We start from the raw sequence: 16,810 nt of genomic DNA, 5'->3' as shown, positions 1-16,810 counted from the left end.
GGGGGGGTGAGGGGTGGGAAGAGGGGGAGGGGCGGTCGGGAGGATGTGAGATCCTGGGACGACTTAGTGGCGTTTGGACGAAGACGGGAAGTACCCCGGCCTTGCGGAATTTAATTTTTTTTTCTGCAGCCCCTGGGGACAAGCCCATTTTGTGGGGTGAACGGGTGGGTCTTGCCAGTATTCCTTCTCTGCTCCAGACCCTGAGGGGTATCCTTGGATTTACCTCTAGGCAAAGGGATACTAACGCAGGGTTTTGCTTCCAGAGGACCCCAGTATACTACTTTTTGTGTAGTCCAGCTTTAATGGGTGGTAAGGCAGTCCTCAGATGTTTCTCCACTTTATGGGCAAATTTTGAGCAAAAGTAATTAGACCTTATTTTTGTTTATTTATTTATATATTCCAAGAGGGGTGGGGAGCACGTTAACATGGGTTGATGGGAAGTAAGATCTATTGCAAGGAAGCAGTGCCTGGCAGGCCACCTCTTACCAGTCAAGCACGTTTATATTAGGTTGAGGCTGCTTTTCTCTTGTGCTTCTGATTTGCCTCTTGATAGTGTCTAAAAATAATGGGTTGTTAATGTGAAATGTATACCACTTTTACACAGGTGGCTGGCTTGCTTTTCAGACAGTTTGACATTTGACTTTTCATCCCTTGTGAATTAAGTAATTTTTCTGCTTTGAGATGTATCCTTGGCGCCTAGTGGCAAAGTAAAATTACAGGGATCATAGATCAGAATTGCATTCGTAGTTGGCAAAATATGCTTTTGAGTAACCATTAGAATGGTGTATATATATATGTGTATATATGTGTGTGTGTGTGTGTGTGTATATATATATATATATATATATACATACATACACCATCTTAATAGTATATAGGTATATATGTTTTTAGAGCACTTTACCTAGTGTATAGAATTTGGGAATGAACCTGTGATATTTATTGTGCCTATTTTTCTGCGTTAACAAGCAGTAGATGGAAGATGTTTTCCTTCCTTTGAGGAAAAAAAATGCACTTTAGTTCTTAGATTATAGATCCCTAGTTGTGTAAGGATTGTGGCCTTGGTTTTTGAATTTGTGTTAATTGGTCCAAGTGCAATAAGCCTTTACGTAAGGGGTATTGGGCACGTAAGAGGTACCCAACAACTTGTTGGTTAGTTATTATCAGGTGCCCATGTTCCTGGACATGAAGGGTGTACCTTACAGTTAAATATGACCTCTAGATTTTACTAAATCTCACAAAGTCTGCCTCTAAAACCGTAGCTTGAACTTGGATTTTCTCCCTTTCTTTAGGGTGAGCAAATTAATTATGTATAGACTTTCTGAATAGAATTATTCATTTTATGCCAGGGTCAGTTTTCCTTATGGGCCTTGAATTTTTGTTGATCTTAGTGGTAAGAGTAATAATCTTAACTAAAATTGAGTGCTTACTGTTGACCTTGACCTGTGTAATCGTGATTAATTCTCAGAACAGCTCTATGGGTAGGTACTTGGTGTTCCCCTTTTTACGGATAAGGAGGAAACTGAGGCATAGAGAGATCAAAGAACTTGATCAAAGTTATATAGTTTGTAATTGGTGGAGCTGGAATTGAACCCAGTCTTTACTCCAGAGCTTATGTTCTTAACCACAGGCATTAATACCTCCTTGAGCTGCCAGATATAATGTGATTATGACCATTTTAATTTAGCCCAAGTATTACAATGGAAGAAGTTCATGTTAGCTACTATTGTCATTTGTTGTAGGTCTTTTGAGTTTGTAGGTGTTTATAATATTTTGTCTTTTATGTTCATATGAGATAGTAAGATATCTGAAGCATTTAATTCCAGGAGAATCTTAAGCTACGTGAAAACCCCCTTGCAAAGAACACATGTATAAATGTAAAGAATTAATTTTAAAAAGTGTGATGCTGATTATTTACTATGAAAGTGCTCCAAGTGGGTGTTCAGAAGAACTGTCTCAGTCTGAAGTGTCATTCATCTCAAGCCATAATTGTAGTTAAAGGATAATCTGACTGGTAATGCTTGAGTGAGTTGAACCCACAATACCAAATCACTCTTGATTCTCTTCTAATGTGAGGCAGAAATAATATGAACAATTCTATGAATTGTCATTAATTTTATTTTACACAATTGTTCCAGATTTTTTCTTTATCAGATCTTCTGTCCAGCACTTAAAAATAGGAGCAAAGATTAGTTTCTAATTTTTACTTACATTTATAAAAAAAGAACATTCCTAGGATTCTGTGGTAAAAAAATAGCCAAAAGGCAAGAGGGAGGAAAATAAATTGATGATTTGGCTAAATCATACAGTTGGCTCTGTGTTCCTCCACTCAGTACCGAGGATTTCAATCTGTGGTTGGTTGAATCTGAGGATGCAGAACTGCGGATACGGAGGGCTGACTATGGGACTTGAGCATCTTCAGATTTTGGTATCTGTGGTGGGTCCTGGAACCAACTCCCCTCAGATACTGAGGGACAAATATACACTGAAAAATCAGTGGCTCAGTTTTCAAAGGTTTTGTTATTGTTTTTAAAGAGTTTTTTGTTATTTGTTTTGTTTTAAATAAGATTATTTCTTCAGTTTTTTGGCCTGAAAGATCAGCCTCTGATTGACAGATAAACTTTCATTTATTTTTATATAAAGATCTTGGAGATTTGATGGAACTTGTCATTCTAATCCTTATGGCAATTGATTACTTGAAAAGCTGAAAGCCATATAACCAGTTATTGGTCTTAAATTTTAAAAGGTAGAAGTGGTCTAACTTGAGAGATGTTGGGAAAATGTCTTAGGAAGTGTCTGTTATTGTGGTAGTTCACACTCAGTTGCATACTAACGTATTTTTGAAAAATGTTATCTGTGAAATATGTGCATTCCCACTGTGTGGAAAGTATTAGGCCAGGCCTGTGGCAGCGGAGTACATGCAAATTTTACAAAGGGTTTTGAAAATATTCAAATGCCAGCTGTTTCGTTATGTTATTGGTGTGGATGAAAAGAAAGACATTTGTGATTTTAATTGTGATCAGGCCAGCTCTCATTATTGGCAACCCTTGGTATAGTTGACCATGAGCCTTCACTTTTATATTGTATTTCTAGAGATAAGATAAATGTAGTACTTAAAGGTATTTGTATATAGATTTAGGTGTGTGAAATAATTTTTTCTGTAAGAAATTGTGTGTATTTATGTGCCTATTTCACTTTTGAAATCTGAATAAATTTACGGATTGGGCCACAGAATACAGGCAATTTTTGGGTTTACATGAAGTCTTTTTCCTCCAGAGCTTGAATGTTCTCTTGGACATTGGCAGAAGCTGTTAAAATGGGTTAAGCCATTGGAAAATGATGTATAGCTCTTCCTTTAGGAATGTTGAATATAGCAGGGCAGTAAAAGGAGTGTCTAAGTAGGATCTCTCTGTACATGTATCCTAATGCTTGTCTTATTGGCTTGATAGCTGACATGCAGGATGATTAATCTCCATAGCTCTCCATCTGTAAAATAGGAGTAAGTTTAAAAGATACTGATAAAGCCTGCAGTTCTGGAGGAGATAACATGGTTATAACAGCGGTTCTTAAAAGACAATAAACTAAAAGCTCTTTGGGGGTCTTTGTTAATTTTTAAGTGTTTTAGGAGTGTAAAGAGGTCCTGAGACTAGAAGTTTGAGAACTGCTGGTTGTGGAGGAATGAGTGCTTAACTCGGAGCTAAACCTGGGTTTTCTAGTTACAGCTCTGTTGCTCAACTGATTGTTGTAGACAAATCATTCATCTTTCTAGGCCTCTGCTTTGTCATTTACAGAATTAACTTGTACTAGATGGTCTATAAAGTTATTAAAAACATAATCCTGGTTACGTTAGTGTCGATCATTTTTTGACTTTGTTTGCCTTTTTGGGGGTAGGGAGAAGAAGTGATGAGGGAAAGTTTCTTTATTCAATGTATGCATATCTTTTTTGCCTTGAAGCTTACATGGTTAGGATACAGGTGTTTTGTTGCTAATATAATATATACTATCACATACACAAACATTTATTAGAACGGAAAAACTTTGCTGGGAAGTTCGTTAATAATTATTGTGGCTCAGGATATGTTCTATTTTGAAAGATTCCTATATCCAGTGTATTTCTGCTCTTTTATGATTGGAGATGATACTTCTGAAAAGACCTATATTCTAGCTGCTGGTGATTTTTGCCCTGGGAAAAGGTTCTGTGAATTTTGCTCTCTAGCCACCGTTTTCAGATCCTGTCTCTGAGACTTTGTCTCAGAGTTTTGGCTTGAAGTAGCCATTCTTGCTATCAGTAGTCCAGCTTTCTTGTGAACTGTTACATAAAATATTTGTTTCAGAAATTTATTGGTATGGTAGTGGTGTTCATGTGTATATACCCTATACTCGATATTTTGGAGGAATGCTTTATTAGTTGATCAAATACTTGAGTACCAACTAGGTGCCAGGCACTGTACTAGCGTATGCAAAGGGTAAAAGACAAAATTCCTGCCTCCTTAAAGCATTCTTAATCTAAGGAGGGAAATAGTAAGTAAATAAGCAGTTACAAAGCAGTGCTAAAATGGAGGTATATTGGCTGTGCTAGGGATCAGAATGAATGAAAGCCTAATTTGGGGGATGTTTAGGAAAGTTTTGCAGAGGAGATGGTATCTGTATTGGGTCTTGAAGGTAAGTTAGCAGTTAAGGGTTGGCTGTGAAAAAGGGCAGTCCAGCAGAGGGATTAGTATGGCTAAAGATTAGTCTTATTTTCCACACAGCAGAGGAAATAAGACATGTTCACAAATAAATTTGAAGCAGGATATAAAGTGCTACATGCTGTGTTGGGTAACAAGTAACTTGCTGTGGGAGTTTAGAGTAGGAAGACATTTCTGATGGGGTCCAGGGAAGGCTTTATAGAGAGGTAGCATTTGAATGTGACCCTTGGAGGATGCATCTACTTTTAACAAAGAAGACTGGGGGAGGATTTCAGATGTGAGTTATAGCAGCTTGAGCAAAGAAATGTTGTATATGTTAGTGTTTTCTAATTGAAAGGAGGTCAACTTAGAATTTTTAACTCAGTTCCTGGGCAAATATTGTATAACCATGTGCAATTAGTAGTTTTTCCAGCTTTATTGAGGTATAATTGACATATAGCATTGTGTAAGTTTAAGGTGTACAATGTGCTGATTTGATATGTGTATATATTTTGAAATGACTGTCACAATAATTACCTTTTTTTGTTATTCTTGTGGAGAGAACATTTAAGATCTACTCTCTAGCAACTTTCAAGGATATAATACAGTATTGTTAACTATAGTCACCATGCTGTGTGCTGTACATCAGATCTTCAGAACTTATTTATCTTACAGTGCAGTTCATATGTTAACTTTGATTGCTCGATGATCTTGTAAAAGCCACATGTGCCCTTGTGACTGAGCCCGATAATTTTAATTCAGAAGAGCTATCAAAAACATAACCCATTTTCCTTGAAGATTGTGTAGAATTTAATGCACAGATTTTGAATGACTATGAGTGTTCAAAATGTACCATTAGTTGTCTTTATTTTGGTCATTTGTCAGTTGACTTTTGGATGACATTTGATTTATAAAATCCAAAATCAAAAATAGTTTATTTTTGAGTAATTCTGGATTTATTTTGCTTATTTGAATTATATCAGTTATTTTTTGGTTTATTTGATAGCATTCTAAACTTAGTTCTGCTATAACACTTGTTTTGAAAAGTGAATTTGTTCCAACAAGATTGATGTATCGGGGGACAATTTGAGCATAAGACAAAATTTGCATTTGCTTATTTAGGATTTTGTCTGCAAGTTCAGGGCTCAGCAAACTATGGCCACCAAACAGTGGCCTATTTTTGTAAATAAAGTTTTGTTGGAACACACCCAAGCCCATTTGTTTACTTTGTCCTGTGGCTGCTTTTGTAGCACGGTCTCAGAGTTGAATAGTTGCAACAGAGACCTAATGGCCCACAAAGCCTAAAATATTTACTATCTGGCCCTTTATGGAAAGTTTGCCCTGGGTGAATGCAGGAAACTGCATCCAGCTGAACTGAGTTGCATTAAAATACACGCATATATAGGCACATACCTCAGACATCTACCACCTACCTCAGTTCACCCCTTGTGTTATGAGCCACACCCATCCACATCTATTGTTACAATTTTCCATCCGATTTCAGATAACCCTCCTTCCATCACTTCACAGTAATTCATGAGCTGCAACCCTTCTGATGCCCACTTCCACAAGCAAACTTCAGGTCTTTTTCAAGGTAACGTGCCATATTTATTGTTGTACTTGTGTATTTCTTAATCACTTAACATGTGTAAACTGTGTAAAATTGTGCTACCATTTCTATTAGGTTTCTGTCTTTTTTAAAACAATGTGTCACTGATGAAGTTTTTTCAGTGTTGGGCTTCTAACCCCGTTTTTCCCGTGAATCCTATGGTGTTCATTGCACAATTTTGCATTACCTGGTGATTTTTAGGAACTCATGTTATATTATTGCAGAACTGACTGTAATTGTCATCCTGCAAAAAGTATTGATTCATTCACCAAATATTTCTTGGGCTGTGTGAAGACTAAATGAGTTAATGGACACAAAACACTTAGGTTAGTGTGACATAATAATTACTCAAATATTAGTTGTTACTAATTACTATTACCATGTGCCAAGAACTGTTCTAAGTACTGCTTAGGTGAACAAGACAAATTAAATTAAGGCTCCCCATGGAGCTTACATTATACCTTACACTATACTTTAAAAAATCGGTACTAATTTACATTTTGGCTAGTAACTCTGTTCCCCCCCCCCCACCAAAAAAAAGAGATGTTTTGGTGTTTTTATAAATGATACTTAAAAAATGTCTATCCATGAGACCTTCAAGATGGTGGAAGAGTAAGAGGTGGAGATCACCTTCCTACCCACAAATACATCAGAAATACATCTACATGTGGAACAACTCCTACAGAACACCTACTGAGCGCTGGCAGAAGACCTCAGACCTCCCAAAAGGCAAGGAACTCCCCATGTACCTGGGTAGGGCAAAAGAAAAAAGAAAAAATAGAGACAAAAGAATAGGGACGGGACCTGCACCAGTGGGAGGGAGCTGTGAAGGAGGAAAAGTTTCTACACACTAGGAAGCCCCTTCACTGGTGGAGACAGGGGGTGGCGGCGGGGAAGCTTTGGAGCCACGGAGGAGAGTGCAGCAACAGGGGTGTGGAGGGCAAAGCAGAGAGATTCCTACACAGAGGATCGGTGCCAACCAGCATTCACCAGACTGAGAGGCTTGTCTGCTCACCCGCCGGGGCGGGTGGGGGCTGGGAGCTGAGGCTCGGGCTTCGGAGGTCAGATCCCAGGGAGAGGACTGGGCTTGGCTGCGTGAACACAGCCTGAAGGGGGCTAGTGTGCCGCAGCTAGTCCGGAGGGAGTCCGGGAAAAAGTCTGGAACTGCCGAAGAGGCAAGAGACCATTGTTTCGGGGTGCATGAGGAGAGGGGATTCAGAGAACCGCCTAAACGAGCTCCAGAGACGGGCATGAGCCATGGCTATCAGAGAGACACCAGAGATGGGCATGAAACGCTAAGGCTGCTGCTGCAGCCACCAGGAAGCCTGTGTGCAAGCACAGGTCACTATCCACACCTCCCCTCCAGGGAGCCTGTATAGCCCGCCACTGCCAGGGTCCTGTGATCCAGGGACAACTTCCCCAGGAGAACACACGGTGCGCCTCAGGCTGTTGCAACCTCACGCTGCCCTCTGCCTCCGCAGGCTCACCCTGCATTCCGTACCTCTCCCTCCCCTGGGCTTGAGTGAACCAGAGCCCTCTAATCAGCTGCTACTTTAACCCCATCCTGTCTGAGCGAAGAACAGATGCCCTCTGGCGACCTACATGCAAAGGCGGGGCCAAATCCAAAGCTGAACCCCAGGAGCTGTGCGAACAAAGAAGCGAAAGGGAAATCTCTCCCAGCAGCCTCAGGAGCAGTGGATTAAATCTCCACAATCAACTTGATGTACCCTGCATCTGTGGAATACCTGAATAGACAACGAATCATCCCAAATTGAGGCGGTTGACATTGGGAGCAACGATATATATATATTTTCCTTTTTCTATTTTTGGGAGTGTGTATATATATGCTTCTGTGTGTAATTTTGTCTGTATAGCTTTGCTTTTACCATTTGTCCTAGGGTTCTGTCTGCCCCCCCCTTTTTTTTTCTTTTTTAGTGTAGTTTTTAGCGCTTCTTATCATTGGTGGATTTGTTTTTTGGTTTGGTTGCTCTCTTCTTTCTTTCTTTTTTTTCTTTTAAATTTTTAAAATTTTTAATAATTATTTTTTATTTTAAATTTTAATAACTTTATTTTATTTTATTTTATTTTTCTTTCTTTCTTTCTTTTTTTCTCCCTTTTATTCTGAGCCGTGTGGATGACAGGATCTTGGTGCTCTGGCCAGGTGTCAGGCTGAGCCTCTGAGGTGGGAGAGCCAAGTTCAGGACATTGGTCCACCAGAGACCTCCCAGCGCCACATAATATCAAATGGCAAAAATCTCCCAGAGATCTCCATCTCAACACCAAGACCCAGCTCCACTCAACGACCAGCAAGCTACAGTGCTGGACACCCTATGCCAAACAACTAGCAAGACAGGAACACAACCCCACCCACTAGCAGAAAGGCTGCCTAAAATCATAATAAGGTCACAGACACCCCAAAACACACCACTGGATGCAGACCTGCCCACCAGAAAGGCAAGATCCAGCCTCATCCACCAGAACATAGGCACCAGTCTCCTCCACCAGGCAGCCTACACAACCCACTGAATCAACCTTAGCCACTGGGGGCAGACACCAAAAACAACAGGAACTACAGACCTGCAGCCTGCAAAAAGGAGACCCCAAACACAGTAAGTTAAGCAAAATGAGAAGACAGAGAAACACACAGCAGATGAAGGAGCAAGGTAAAAACCCACCACACCAAACAAATGAAGAGGAAATAGGCAGTCTACCTGAAAAAAGATTCAGAGTAATGACAGTACAGATGATCGAAAATCTTGGAAATAGAATAGAGATAATGCAGGAAACGTTTAACAAGGACCTAGAAGAACTAAAGAACAAACAAACAGTGATGAACAACACAATAAATGAAATTAAAAATTCTCTAGAAGGAATCAATAGCAGAATAACTGAGGCAGAAGAACGGATACGTGACCTGGAAGATAAAATAGTGGAAATAACTACTGCAGAGCAGAATAAAGAAAAAAGAATGAAAAGAATTGAGGACAGTCTCAGAGACCTGTGGGACAACATTAAACGCACCAACATTCGAATTTTATGTGTCCCAGAAGAAGAAGAGAAAAAGAAAGGGACTGAGAAAATATTTCAAGAGATTATAGTTGAAAACTTCCCTAATATGGGAAAGGAAATAGTCAAGTAGAGGAAGTGCAGAGAGTCCCATACAGGATAAATCCAAGGAGAAACACACCAAGACACATATTAATCAAACTATCAAAAATTAAATACAAAGAAAAAATATTAAAAGCAGCAAGGGAAAAACAACAAATAACATACAAAGGAATGCCCAAAAGGTTAACGGCTGATCTTTCAGCAGAAACTCTGCAAGCCAGAAGGGAGCGGCAGGACATATTTAAAGTGATGAAAGGGAAAAACGTACAACCAAGACTACTCTATCCAGCAAGGATCTCATTCAGATTCGACGGAGAAATTAAGACCTTTACAGACAGGCAAAAGCTAAGAGAATTCAGCACCACCAAACCAGCTTTACAACAGATGCCAAAGGAAATGGAAATAAAAACAAAAATAAACAAATGGGACTTAATGAAACTTAAAAGCTTTTGCACAGCAAAGGAAACCATAAACAAGATGAAAAGACAACCCTCAGAATGGGAAAAAATATTTGCAAATGAAGCAACTGACAAAGGATTAATCTGCAAAATTTACAAGCAGCTCATGCAGCTCAATCTCAAAAAAACAAACAACCAATTCCAAAAATGGGCAGAAGACCTAAATAGACATTTCTCCAAAGAAATACAGATTGCAAACAAACACATGAAAAGCTGCTCAACATCACTAATCATTAGAGAATTGCTGATCAAAACTACAATGAGGTATCACCTCACACCAGTGAGAATGGCCATCATCTAAAAATCTACAAACAGTAAATGCTGGAGAGGGTGTGGAGAAAATGGAACCCTCTTGCACTGTTGGTGGGAAGGTAAATTGATACAGCCACTATGGAGAACAGTATGGAGGTTCCTTAAAAAACTAAAAATAGAGCTACCAAACGACCCAGCAATCCCACTACTGGGCATATACTCTGAGAAAACCATAATTCAAAAAGAGTCATGTACCACAATGTTCATTGCAGCTCTGATTACAATAGCCAGGACATGGAAGCCACCTAAGTGTCCATCGACAGATGAATGGATAAAGAAGATGTGGCACATATATACAATGGAATATAACTCAGCCATACAAAGAAACGAAATGGAGTTATTTGTAGTGAGGTGGATGGACCTAGAGTCTGTCATACAGAGTGAAGTAAGTCAGAAAGAGAAAAACAAATACCGTATGGTAACACATATATATGGAATCTAAAAAAAAAAATAGTTATGAAGGACCTAGAGGGAGGACGGGAATAGAGATGCAGACCTAATAGAGAATGGACTTGAGGACATGGGGAGGGGGAAGGGTAAGCTGGGAGAAAGTGAGAGAGTGGCATGGACATATATACACTACCAAATGTAAAATTGATAGCTAGTGGGAAGCTGCCGCATAGGACGGGGAAATCAGCTCGGTGCTTTGTGACCACCTAGAGGGGTGGGATAGGGAGTGTGGGAGGGAGGGAGACGTAAGAGGGTTGAGATATGGGGATATATGTTTATGTATAGCTGATTCACTTTGTTATAATGCAGGAACTAACACACCATTGTAAAGCAATTATACTGCAATAAAGATGTTAAAAAAAATGTCTCTCCACAGATCAAAGATACTTCCTTAAATGTCTAGTCGATGTGTCATTCATCTCATGTACTATTTTATTGAATGATTTTTTGGGAATGTTTTTTTATAACTGTAACCTCAGGAGATGAACCTGATCCTACCTTCAGGGAGATAAAGAATAATCATCTCCTGGGACTTCCCTGGGGTCCAGTGGTTAAGACTCTGCACTTCCACTGCAGCAGGAGGGGGTTAGATCCCTGGTCTGGGAAATATGATCCCACATGCTGCGTGTGGTGTGGCCAAAAAAAAAAAAGAAAAAAGAAAATCTCCTTTTTACTATATTTCAAAAGGAAAAGTTTCCCCAGGGACCTCCCTTGGTGGCGCAGTGGTTAAGAATCCCACTGACAGTGCAGGGAACATGGGTTCAAGCCCTGGTCCGGGAAGATCCCACATGCCGCGGAGCAACTAATAAGCCTGTGCTCCACAGCTACTGAAGCCCACGTGCCTAGAGCATGTGCTCCGCAACAAGAGAAACCACTGAAGCCTGCACACCACAACAAAGAGTAGCCACTGCTCGTCTCAACTAGAGAAAGCCCACGCAGCAATGAAGACCCAACGCAGCCAAAAAAAAAAAAAAAAAGTTTCCCCAAAATGGGAATATTTTCTTATATAATGTCAATATAGTTAGCAAATTTAGAAATTAACCTTGATACAGTACTGTTTCTAATCTATAGACCTTATTTACATTTTGCCAATTGATTCATAATGTCCTTCATAGTGAAAGACTGAAATATCATTTTTTGTGGTCCAGGATCCAGTTCTGGAACACGCATTGCATTTTATTTTCATGTCTGTTTAATCTTCTTTAATCTGGAGCAGTTCACCGTGCCTTTTTTTTCCCTTCCGTTTTTTGAAGAACACAGGCCAGTTAATTTGGGTTTGTCTGGTGTTTCCTTGTGATTATGTATTTTGCTAGGGATAGTATGAAGTGATATGCCTTTCTGAGCACATTTTATCAGGAGGCACATCTTTGCTTTTACTATACTTTATTTTATTATTATTTTGTAAAAATATTTATTTATTTGCCTGTGTCGGGTCTTTAGTTGTGGCATGCGGGATCTTCGTTGAGGCATGCAGGATCTTTCGTTGTGGTGCACGGGCTCTTCATTGCAGCATGCAGGCTCCTCTCTAGTTTTGGCACGCGGGCTCCTGGGCACATGGGCTCAGTAGCAGCACACGGGCTTAGTTGCCCCGTGGCATGTGGGCTCTTAGTTCCCTGACCAGGGCTCGAATCCGTGTCCCCTGCATTGGAAGGTGGACTCTTAGCCACTGGACCACCAGGGAAGTCCCTACTATATTTTAAAAATGGTTTTACTTTTAATACTAATATTATCAGCCCACTTTAGAGATTTTGAAGCTAGGCTTGGTTAATTTCTGTAGAGTTAGGGAGAATTTGCCCACCTCTTATTTTTCTTGCCTTTCCCCTTTCCTCAGATACCCCCAACATTCAAAATCAAAACACCCTATTTATGAATTTTCATTGTGTTTTCTGAGTATCTACTAAAAATAGAGAACTAAGAGTAAATGTTTCATATTACAGTGACTGGACCTGTTACTGTTAAGTATATGAAATAATACATTTCTTTCGAAGGCTGCCTGTAGAGCATCCAACACAGCTTATTGAATATTTCAATTTAGAGATAGAAGGGAAAATATTTGATGGTACTAAATGACTTCAGGACTTTTAAAAAATGCTCAACAAATCAACACTCTTTTCTTTTAAGGAATCCCTGAGCAGGCATTATCTTTATTTTAATAAACATTTAGTATTCCTCTGTTCAAGGCAATTTGTTATTTCTCACATGGGAAAAAGAGATGAACTCAGACCAGTTTCTTCCTTTGAGGCATTTACACTCCAGTAGGGAGTACTCTTGAGTTTTAAACAAGGAACTATAAGCAGAATGTGTTGCTCTTAAAGAGAAGTAAAAGAATATTCAGTGGGTGAAGAGGGGAAAGAGAACCTTCTTTGAGCTTAGAGTTGTGGTCAGATGAGATTGGAAAGTCATCTGTGAATTATTTTGCAGAGACCTTCAAATTCTTGCTTAGGATTTTTTTTTAATATGTATTTATTTATTTTGGCTGTGCCAGGTCTTAGTTGTGGCACGTGGGATGTTCATTGCGGCATGTTTAGTTGCAGCATGTGGGCTCCTAGTTGCGGCATGCATGGAGGATCTAGTTCCCCGACCAGGGATCTAACCTGGACCCCCTGCATTGGGAGCACGGAGCGTTACCCACTGGACCACCAGGGAAGTCTCTCTTGCTTAGGCGTTTGCACTTTATCCTTATTTATAAACATGGGGAGCCCCTGAATGTTTTGAGCATGGGCGTGACAGATATTTGAGTCTGCTCAACTATGCCAAATATACTGGATTCTGCATCCGCGGATTTAACCAAACTCGATTGAAAATATTTGGGGAAAAAAGTTCCAAAAAGCAAAACTTGAATTTGCTGCACATAGGCAACTATTTATTTACTTATTTATTTTTTTAATTTATTCTTTTTGGTTGTGTTGGGTCTTCGTTGCTGCACGCAGGCTTTCTCTAGTTGCGGTGAGTGGGGGCTACTCTTTGTTGTGGTGCACAGGCTTCTCATTGTGGTGGCTTCTCTTGTTGCAGAGCACAGGCTCTAGGCACGCGGGCTTCAGTAGTTGCAGTGCATGGGCCCAGTAGTTGTGGCTCACGGGCTCTAGAGTGCAGGCTCAGTAGTTGTGGTGCATGGGCTTAGTTGCTCCGTGGCGTGTAGGATCTTCCTGGACCAGGGCTCGAACCTGTGTCCCCTGCATTGGCAGATGGATTCTTAACCACTGCGCCACCAGGGAAGTCCCCTGCTTTCTTGATCTTGCCACGTTCTTTGCCTCCTGTCTCCATTTGAAGACTCTGCCTTTGGGTGGGGATGGGGTGTGGCATATTGATGAAATGAACTGTATTTAACCAGTGTGCCAAATATAATGAAACATTTCTTGAAGTTCCTACTGGGAATTACTGATTTGGCCCATGTGAACATGGTGACTGTTACTGCAATTAAAAAATTTTGAATGTTACGCAGAGATCACTATTTATACATAAGGTAAAATGTAGGTCTTATTCAAATGTTGCTGCTTTATTACTCAAACTTGCATTTTTTTTACCTGCATTAGAGCATTTATATCTTTGTATTCAAAACAGTAGACTGGAATTTGTTCAGTCCTCCATTGTTTCTTCATTGTTTTGGAAAGTTTGACGTTTTCTGACAAATTCTGAATAGTGTTTATTTGCCAAAGTAGGTACTGTTGGTACTGAGCCTAATAAAACCAGAAATACCTAGGTTCTGCCCTTAAGTGCTTTTAGAATAAAACTAAATAACACAAGACAAGAAGATATTTAGTGAATTATATAAACATATTTTTCTGGCAACAAGTATGGAGATAGCTTATACATGCACACTTATGAACTATCAATACAGATTTTGTTTTTTTTGGTTGCGTTGGGTCTTCGTTGCTGTGCGCAGGCTTTCTCTATTTGCTGCGAGTGGGGGCTACTCTTCGTTACGGTGCGCGGGCTTCTCGTTGCGGTGGCTTCTCTTGTTGTAGAGCACGGGCTCTAGGCATGCAGCTTCAGTAGTTGTGGTACGTGGGCTCAGTAGTTGTGGCCTGCGGGCTCTAGAGCGCAGGCTCAGTAGTTGTGGTGCACGGGCTTAGTTGCTCTGCGGCATGTGGAATCTTCCCGGACCAGGGCTCAAACCCGTGTCCCCTGCCTTGGCAGGCAGATTCTTAACCACTGTGCCAACAGGGAAGTCCCAATACAGATCTTTAAAAAATTTATTTATTTTATTTTTGGCTGCGTTGGGTCTTTGTTGCTGCACGCGGGCTTTCTCTAGTTGTGGCGAGTGGGGGCTACTCTTCGTTATGGTGCGCAGGCTTCTCATTCCGGTGGCTTCTCTTGTTGCGGAGCACGGGCTCTAGGCACGCAGGCTTCAGTAGTTGTGGCCCACGGGCTCAGTAGTTGTGGCCCACAGGCTCTAGAGTGCAGGCTCAGTAGTTGTGGTGCACGGGCTTAATTGCTCCGCAGCATGTGGGATCTTCTCGGACCAGGGCTAGAACCTGTGTCTCCTGCATTGGCAGGCGGATTCTTAACCACTGCGCCACCAGGGAAGTTCCCAGAGACATTATTTAGAAGTTTTTCAGTTTTATAAGTTTATTTAAGTGATACCATATAATACATATGATTTTACAACTTCCTTTTTCGGTTCAGTATTGTTTTTGGGATTTTGAGGTAACTTTAGATCTGCACTGTTCAATACAATAGCCATTAACTATCTGTGGCTGTTGAGCAACTGAAATGTGGCCAGTGTGAATTAAGATGTGCTGGAAGTGTATTTGCTCAGAGGATTTCGAAGACTTAGTACAAAAAAATGTAAAATATCTTATTACTAATTATTTTATATTAATTACATATTGAAATGATAATTTGGATATATTGGGTTAAATAAGGTTAAAATTAATTTCACCTGCTTTTTCTTTTTTCAAAATGTTGCTTCTAGAAAATTTTAAATTATATTCGTGGCTTACGTTATATCTCTATTGAACAAACTGATCTGGAATGCTCACTTTTCATTTCATTAGTTTTGAGTTGAATGTGTATACTACAATTCATCTGTCTACCATTGGTGGGTATTTAGAATTTTTTCTAATTTGGTGCTATTAAAAAGTGTTAGAACATTCTTAGATGTGTCTCCTTTGCACATATGCTGGAGTTTCTTTAGGAGGTCAATTTTATTTTTATTTTTTATTGTAAGATGATTGCCAAATTGATCTCCATAATGGTTTTACTAATTTACACTTCCAGTTGCAGTTTGAGAATTTTCTTATTCTATAGTTGTTCACACTGGCCAATGTGGTTTTATAGACAACTATAACTTAACAGCTGAAGCAAGCATTGGTAATCCTTTAAGTGTGTCAGCTTATTTCTCTTTGTGAATCTTTTGTAATAGTCAGTGCACATAGCCCTTTTTTTCTGCACTATTTATGTTCTGAATAAATAAAAATTGATTTTAAAATTTAGCAGCCATGCTACAGATCCTATTAGGAGGCAGCTGCAATTCCTGCAACAAAAGCATATCTGTCTTAAAGTGCTGTTAGCTTGAGAAAAAACTTCTGGCATCTTTACATGATGGAATACTATACTGCCATTAAAAATTGTTTTAGGAAAATAATGATGCAGGAAAATATTCACTGTATATTAACAGAGGGAAGAGGTTGCAAAGCAGTAAAGTAACCATTCGATTTTGTTAAATAAAATGAAAATGTGTGCTAACATTTTCCCCTATGATTATCTCTGCATGGTGGGATTTTAGCTGACATTATATTTTGTACTTCACACTTTTCTTTATATTGCACTTTCTATAGTGGACTTATTAGGGAAGGAGGATGTGGAGGGAGTCCTTAGCAACAATCAGCTAAAACTTCCACATCTGGAATATTATTATAGGCAAGGGAGAGTAAATGAGCTGTAATTGTTCCCATTCTAGATATTAAATATCAGGCTTTCCTTAAGATACAAACGGACCCAACTATATTATTCTATACCCGTTGTTTTTCCAGTATTACAGGAAGTTTTCCAAGACTTAGGGATTGTCATTTAACTTCAGTAAGAAGTCCGTTTGCATTTGGTGTGTTCTACTCTTGGGGGAAAGAAATAGTGGAAAATGGATTATTCTCCAGTCCTTTGGAATAAAATTCAGACAGTTTGAGCTCTGGTCTCAACTTGCTTTCATTTGGAATTACCTCATGTACGGATAGATTTGGGTTCAAATCCAGTTCTCTTTGTAACCT

The 16,810-nt window shown here is 39.6% G+C and overlaps 1 protein-coding gene across 9 annotated transcripts in view; it reads left to right on the top strand.

The window, feature by feature from the left end:
• ATRX (ATRX chromatin remodeler) overlaps positions 1 to 16,810 on the top strand; it is a 241,231-nt gene that overhangs the window by 633 nt on the left and 223,788 nt on the right. For 2 of the 9 annotated variants that reach the window (XM_036839563.1, XM_036839561.1), the window contains exon 2: positions 6,172 to 6,261. The exons of the other annotated variants lie outside the window; for them this stretch is intronic. The gene's annotated coding sequence lies outside the window, so the exon portion shown is untranslated. The remainder of the gene's footprint in view (positions 1 to 6,171; positions 6,262 to 16,810) is intronic. 9 annotated transcript variants of the gene reach the window in all.

The sequence above is a fragment of the Balaenoptera musculus genome, chromosome X (genome assembly GCF_009873245.2).
Source record: "Balaenoptera musculus isolate JJ_BM4_2016_0621 chromosome X, mBalMus1.pri.v3, whole genome shotgun sequence".
Classification (NCBI taxonomy): domain Eukaryota; kingdom Metazoa; phylum Chordata; class Mammalia; order Artiodactyla; family Balaenopteridae; genus Balaenoptera; species Balaenoptera musculus.
Note: the sequence above shows the minus strand (reverse complement) of the source record. Positions and strands in the feature narration are given on the sequence as shown.